This window comes from Onychostruthus taczanowskii, unplaced genomic scaffold (genome assembly GCF_017590055.1).
Source record: "Onychostruthus taczanowskii isolate IOZ18803 unplaced genomic scaffold, ASM1759005v1 scaffold57, whole genome shotgun sequence".
Lineage (NCBI taxonomy): Eukaryota > Metazoa > Chordata > Aves > Passeriformes > Passeridae > Onychostruthus > Onychostruthus taczanowskii.
The window spans coordinates 5,137,172-5,144,492 of NW_024503346.1; the positions used below are offsets into that span (position 1 = coordinate 5,137,172).

General features: G+C 48.8%; 1 long non-coding RNA gene across 1 annotated transcript in view; it reads left to right on the forward strand.

Moving 5' to 3' along the window:
* Positions 1 to 7,007: 7,007 nt before the first annotated feature.
* Positions 7,008 to 7,321, forward strand: part of LOC121342975 — a 20,381-nt gene continuing 20,067 nt past the window's right edge. The window contains exon 1 of the long non-coding RNA XR_005953628.1: positions 7,008 to 7,125. This is a non-coding gene — a long non-coding RNA (uncharacterized LOC121342975). The remainder of the gene's footprint in view (positions 7,126 to 7,321) is intronic.

Consider the following 7,321-nt stretch of genomic DNA (forward strand, 5'->3'; position numbering starts at 1 on the left):
TTGAAATTCTGCAGAAGGGCTGAGGGTACGTGCTGTGCTTCCCAGCTGACTCCCAGACCTCGAGCCCTGTGAGCTGGTGAGCCCTGCACCACCAGCACTGTGCCTAGAAGTTCTGTGTTTTCATTCCCAGCCCTGGAATGGGACAAAAGAGGAGAAGATATTATTTGTATGGATGAGGTTGGCCCCCAGTCACAGCCACACATGCAAGTCCTGTATAAGGCATTTTGGATGGGAACACAGACCCTGTAGGAAAGGTGAACTTGCAGAGGGTTTGATCTGAGCACTGGGCACACAGCTGCTTTGAGGCACAGGTACCTCAAAGATGTCTCACCTGCTCCTGGGCAAGCAGCAAAGCCTCACAATGCCCCTGGCTGCAGTGGGTGGCTTGTTTATAATGCCACAGTGCTGCTGGAGTTCCTTGGCTCAGACACTGTGAGAAACTCAGAAATAGTCTCCTAGATTAGATAACGGCGGTGGGGTGACCCTCAGAGCCAGGCAGTCCCAAGAACTTCAGGAAATTGAAGTGAAGGCAGACGTAAGGGCTGAGTGAGAGCCTGAGGCATCCGCAGCACAGCCTGACGGCGAGATAACGCCGGGGGAGCGAGAGGCAGGGAGGGGGTAAAATGAAGCAGTGAGCATTTGTAAATGGGACTCCTCGGGAGCTGAACATGATTGCCTAAAAACTCCTGCACTGCCTCTGAACAGCTGCTTTCCCTGTGCTAAATAAATCATGCATCTTGTTACCTTAGCCTGTACGCAGGGGAAGGATGTGTTTGAGCAATAAAGCGCGGAGCCCTTCCAGCGCTCTGCCTTCCCCACAGCCTCTGCATCTCCCCGTCAGCTCCTGATCTGCTTTCTCCCCATCCTCCCCCAGTTCCTCTGCTCCCACACCTGTCTGTAGAGCCCAGGCTCTGGCCAGCCACCAGCAGTGACCCCAGGCACTCCTGGTCTGAGGTTTGCAGGGGAGAAGGAGCCTGGTAAGAGAACCAGAGCAGGTTTGTGCTCAGTGGGTGCTGTGGAGGTGCTCAAGGGCACCGGGACCTTCTTCCCTAGTGTGTTCCTGCTGCAGCCCTCATCCCTCCAAGGATGCTCTTGCTGCTTTAAAACCTCTCTGAGGACAGTGCCCTGCACCTGGGGGAGCAAAGGATTTTTCAGGATTGAGTTATTTGGGGCAGTGGGTCTTCTCAGAGGAGTGGTGCAGAGCCCCACGAAAATCAGGAGGTATTTCTGTAGAGTGTGCCAAGCCACAAGTGTCCTTGTTTGCTGTTAAGCACCATCAGAGTTAACCTAGGAGCGCAGGAGGCGTGCCTGCTCGAGGAAGATGCGGGGAGCCAATTACAAGTTCTTATATAAATCCAAATGTGTCTTCCTAAATACACCGCCTCTCAAAATGAGGCTGAGATTTAGTCTTCACAATAAGCCTGAACTGTGAACTTTTTAATTTGCACATGGTTGCAGGAAATCTAACTCATCCTATCAGAAAAAAACCCCACCCCACTTTGGAAAAAAAAAAAAAAAAAGGCAACAGCGCTCTTTAGATTGTTTCTTTATTCCAGGAGCAGAGTAATTTATGTACTCATTTAATTTTGTTCTGCCACAAACAAAACCACAGTATATAATGCAATCCCTGTTGCTGGAACACGTATTGTTGGAAGGACATTGGAGAAGACATAAATGTCCCTGACACAAAAGAAGATCCCAGGTTTCAGAGACATCAGACAGATTGGAAAATATGGGGAGTTTGGTTAAATTTATGAGTGGTCCTTTGTTCTTTCCCTCAGAGTAAGATGGCATAATCTTTTAAAACTACAGTAAGAGCCAAGTATCTGAGAGATGGGTACTTTAAAATCAAACAGAGCACTATAAAAATACTTTGTTCTTTATTTTTTCCCACTGTTCATTTTGCTCCAGCAATGAAGGGAAAAAACCCTCAAATAATTAAACAACATTTGTGTTGGGAGGAGAGGTGGATAGTGTAATCAGGGAAATATCTTCCAAAACAAGAGTATTATATTTCACATGCAAACTGCAGGCACAACATGCTGGATTTGCATATATGTGCATACAGAGAGAGCCAGAGCTTCCCAGCCAGCCCCTGGAACAGCCGTATTTCATCCTTGGGAGAGCATCCCACAGCTGGATTCCACAGCTTCTGAAAAGCTGAGGAAAAACCCAACCCTCACATCTTGCTAAGCAAAAAAAAAAAAAAGAAAATGCCCCAACATGTGAATGGACTCAAGTCAGCTGTGGTAATGGGCTCAGTTATCTCTAATGTCACTGTTTCATCTGCCAACAGTGAGAGGCTGATAAGCCCTGGAGGTGGCTGGGGAACAGCCCCAACACCCCCTGGCTGCTCCTTTCCTTCCCAGGCAAAGCAACTCCTCCTCCTGCCTCAGTTTCCCAATTAAACAAGGGAGAGCAACACAACTCTGCCTCCCACATTAGGATTTTGAGGGGAAAAGGTGTCATTACTGTGCTGTCAACAAACATCACTTCAGTTTGTCACTAGTTTGGAAAACAATTTTATTTCCTTTCTCTTGTTAGAAACACCAAATTAAAGGAAAAAACGATGGGGAAACAAAAACCCCAAACCCTAGCCCACATTTTTTATTACGTGGCATGAATTGTGTGTGTCTCACAGATGGGTTATGTCTGTGTGCAGCAGAGAAGGTTGGAGCTGGCCTCTGGGAGAAGTTATGAGATGTGTTTTTAAGCACTGTTATGTTGCAAAATGGTGATGCAATTGCTGCTTTCATCTGGTGGCAGAGCTGTAGGCAGCATCTTCCCTCCATCCTTCCTCACCACTGAGGCTGAGATTTTCTTAAGTAATGGGAAATTTTGCAATGGGCTCTGTTACTGGAGAGGTGAGTCACTGAAAAAAAATTGATTTTTATTTAAAAAATAGAACTTAAATGACCAGAAGGAAGAAAATTAGTCCCAGGGAGATGAAATTGAAACAAATCCTTTTCTTTTGGGTTAAACTGTGTATTGTATGTTTGAAATGCCTGATCTCATGCTGACTTTGGAGACTTTGCAGGCAGCTCCAAAGCCCAGAGTTGGTCTTTCCCAATTATTAATGAAAGACAAAGCAATAAAAAAAAAAAAAAGGATTGCTTTCATAAAATAAAGAATAACTCATTTTTCACTAAGTGTTTGGAATATTTTTTGGTAAGAACATGCCAAATTGTCAGAAGCTTAATTTTTTGAAAGAATTTATGTGTGTTGAGACAACTGCCATTGGCAAAAGCTAATTCCACCTACTGATGGAATTTTGTGTCAAAGTAAGGAAAAAAAAAAAGACAAGAAAGGGAGAAGGCACACCCCCAGCAACCTTATCAGCTTGGAACAGGACAGAGCCACACTCAGGCTTCTGTGCCAATAAAAAAATTAATTATTCATACAAGTTCTTATGGAGAACAGAGGAAGACCAACCACTGGGTGACCAAGAGCCTCCTCAGCACCAGAGGAGGGGAGGTGGCTGGGCCAGCAGGTTGCTGGGAGGTGCAATGGGCATTCCAGGAGCTCCCTTGAGCCAGAGGGGTTTGAGGTGCTGGAAAGGGGAATGGGGTGCATGGTTCAGTCACTTTGGCTTCATCCCAGGACAGTGCAGCATCTTCTGCAGGATGTGAAAACCTGACTGACCTGACTCATTTCACAGGGTATTGGCCAGTCTTATGGTTTGAGATCAGCTTTTGGCCCAAAGAAAAGGAGAAATCAATTTTTAAAAATGCCCCAATCAAGCCAATAATTTGCATTTTTAGTTTTTATTATTGGAAATATTTATATTACAGTAGCTTGGTATTTTAGAAGGCTATAAATGCATTTTTATATAATCAGCATTTTTAAAAGTCTATAAACATCCACTATGTTTGCCTAATGCACTATAAAAACTTCCAAAGGAGCTGTTATTATCCAGCTTGTCACCTCACACAGGCTCCGAGGAGGAATTTTTTTTTTCTTGTCTGCTGTTAATAAAATGAAGCAAACCATTAACAGCTTTGGAGCTGAAGGGAGAAGCAAAGGGGCTTGTAATCTTGGACTCCAAAGGAAACGTCTGCAGCTTTGCTCCTCACCTCTTTGAGATTCCCAACACGCAACAACAATTTTAAACAGACAAAATCAGTTTAGGTTACATAAATTCAAAAGCCCAAGCCTGGTTCTTTTAAAGTAACATCTTGCATTTTGTTTGGAGTGTTGCAATCTCTCACATATCACTTTGAACTGGCTCAGTTTTACAGGCTGCTGAGCAGCTTCCTCAGGTTTCTTCGTTTAGAGGAGTTTTAGTGCAGAATTATTATGTGCACACATGAATATATTATTAGGTATATGTGTATATATGTATGAAAAAAATATATATACATATATATTTAAAGCCTGTCTGACGGTGGTGGTTGCACATCCAGGCCCCCTCTCTCCCAGCACTCCCTGCATCCCAAACTCCCAGCATTATCAGCCCATGGAACAAGCCCCAAACCAAGTCCTGATAAAAAGATGCCACGTACTTTGGAGAGAACACAGATATTTTAGTCCCATTAGGAGCTCAGGGGTGAGTGTGTTTTTTAAAGCAATTAGTGAAGAAATCTGTGTGCAAAACCCAAGTCTGGGTTTTAAACAATCTCTTAATTCACATCTCAGAGATTTGCTGTTGGTTCATCTCCCTTTACAGTTTGCTCCTGTTCCTGACAAATCTCGGTGTCAGGATGGATTCTCCACCCCGGGGAACCTGTCAGGGAGGTGATAACAACTCACTCCATCCAAAGAAGGGCATGGCTGTGCTGTAAGAGTGAGTGGTTCCCAGGAGCTCCCCTGTGGCTGGGCAGGGTCCTGCTGGGGCACAGGCAGCCACACACCCTGGGCACTTTGTGATTTCAGATGTGCCCCAAAACAGCACAAGAACCCGCTGCTCCTGGCACTTGGGTTCCCAAAATCCCCAAGTGCTCCCCAAGGAGTACCAGACAATGTTCCCCTGCGCTGGCTGGGCTGGTAATTTGGGTAAAGGCCTTCCTGGGGTGATCCTGAGGTGAGTCAGGGTGGAGAAGAGCTTCCATGGCTTCAGCTATTGAAAGGGCACGGGCTGGGAAAGAACTGACAGTCCTGACTGATGTCCAGGGAGGAGCAGCTTGGACATCCCTGCAACAATGGAAAAAGGGAGGAGAAAAACCCAGCAGTGGTTTATGTCATTGTGGAGAAATTCCCAGCTGCTCCATGGGAAAATGAGCTGGGGGTGCAGAGGGGACAGCGGTGATCACAAGGACCGTGTTGGGGCAGAGGAGTGGGTATGGGGGAGAGGCTCTCCTGCAGTCTCTGTCCCACTGCCAGTCCCATGAGGGGTGGCAGGTTTGGTTCCTGGGCTCAGACAGAGGTCCTGAGGGATGCTCTGTGTTGTGGTCACTGCAGAGATGGCTCTGGCACCAACAGGACACCAGAATTTGTGGTTTTGCTGCCACACACCTGTCCCGGGCTGTCGGAACACTGACGATGTGGAACAGCCTGTCCTGGAGTGGGGGGCAGCGGAGGGAATCCAGGTTCCCAGCAGAGCTCAGGCTGAGGCAGAGGAAAAGCCAAAGCAGCCCAGGACAGAGAGCAGACACGTCACTGGTAGTGGCTATTTCTGGCATTGTCCTCGGAGCTGGGGACCTCTGGGAGCTGAGGGACACACCTCTGGGACCTCCTGGGAGCCCTTCCCACCTTGTACCACAATGGGGTGGTTCCTGCAGGCATTTCCTATCCTTAGATGTCTTGCTATCAGTTCCTAACAAGTCTAACAGCCTCAGACGAGTGTTGCCTGATGGTCTCACATGGATGTCCTAAGTGGGGGTGTCCTTTGGGGTCACAGTGCTGGGTGTCTGTGGGTGGCTGTCCCTGTCACACGCCACTCCACTTCCATGGATTGCTGATAGGAGCAGAGGGTGCTGGGCACCTCACCAGGCTCTTGCAAACTTCCTGACCCAGATCCACATCCAGCCACCACCACACATGCATTCCTTGCCAGGTCTGGTCCCTCCAGCCCTGATCCCAAAAAGCCCACCCACAGCACCGGTCTGTCAGCAGCGTGAGGTGCCCTTGGGGTCTGAGATGTCCTGGTCCTTCTGGGGAGCCTCAGAGAGGTGTAGAGACCTGCAGAGAGCTTGGCAGGGAGGGACATGGGACTGGCGAGGTGCTCCAGAATGGGGGTGTGCTGCAAGCAAGCAGGACAGGTTGGCTGAGTGCAGACATTGCCACGTCTGTCATCATTTATCTGCTATCTCCAGGTGACCTCCCCAGGGCCCTGGACATCTTCACTTTCAAGCTAGGTGTAACTCAAGTTTCTAGAGATGTTCACCTGCTTCTCTGGGCGCAAGCCAAGGGCAGTGCCTGCACTGCCAAAATCTCCCCTCCCTGCTGTACCACTGGATGAAACTTTGGAGGTTGGAAAGATCCTGTGGCCTCATAACCCAGGAGACACCACTGTGCTGGTGATCCACATTAGCCACCCTGACAGGAGGGTTTCCCTGCCTGGAAATGAGGGTCCCCAGTGCTCTCCGTGTAGGGCAGAAAAACTCCAACACCTTCCCAGCCTTCAGCACCTTTGGAGACACAAGAGGACAGACGTGGCCAGACAATGGGCTGCCCAGGACATTTTGGTGAAGGACTTGGCCTCAGCATGAGGTTTTTGAAACACACTTCTTCCTTCTGTAAGGTGAAAATCGGGATCTTTTGAGCTCCTTCCCCACTTTCTCACCTGGAAACCTTTCTAGCACAGAGGAAGAAATACAAATGAAAGAAAAGAAAGGAGAAGAAAAGAACCAAAGCGGGAGACAGCCTAAGGTTTTCCAGCATGGACAAGGTCTCCGCTCTGTGTCTCTCAACGCTGGCACTTACCAAACATAGCCAGGGCCCCGCGAAACCTCGGGCCGGCACAGAGTAGTAAGATGAGCTCCCTCTTTATTTGGCCTAGCTAAAAATAGCAGAGGGGAAAAAAAAGGCAGAGTCAGGACCCTGCAGGACCAGTAGTCAATGGGCTGCGAGGAGCGATTGAACTCCAAGCCCTGCTCGGCAGGCTCCAGCTGACGGGCTATTTTTTGCCGTGGTTGACTAAATATGGTCAGGGAGGGAAGAGCAGGAGCAGGGGCCGCGCGCCCGGGGGTGCGTGTTTGGGATGCTTCGCTGGGTATATAAGCACTGGAAAGGTGGACTCGCGTCCTGACCAGAGCTGCCCCCTCCCTCCGCCAGCCCCCCGCAGCCGTGTGCATCCCCCCGCAGCCTGACCCCAGCCCGGGCTGACCCCCGGGGGGGGGTGACAATGAGGAGGAGGAGGGAAGAAGGGAGGAGGGGGGGGGTG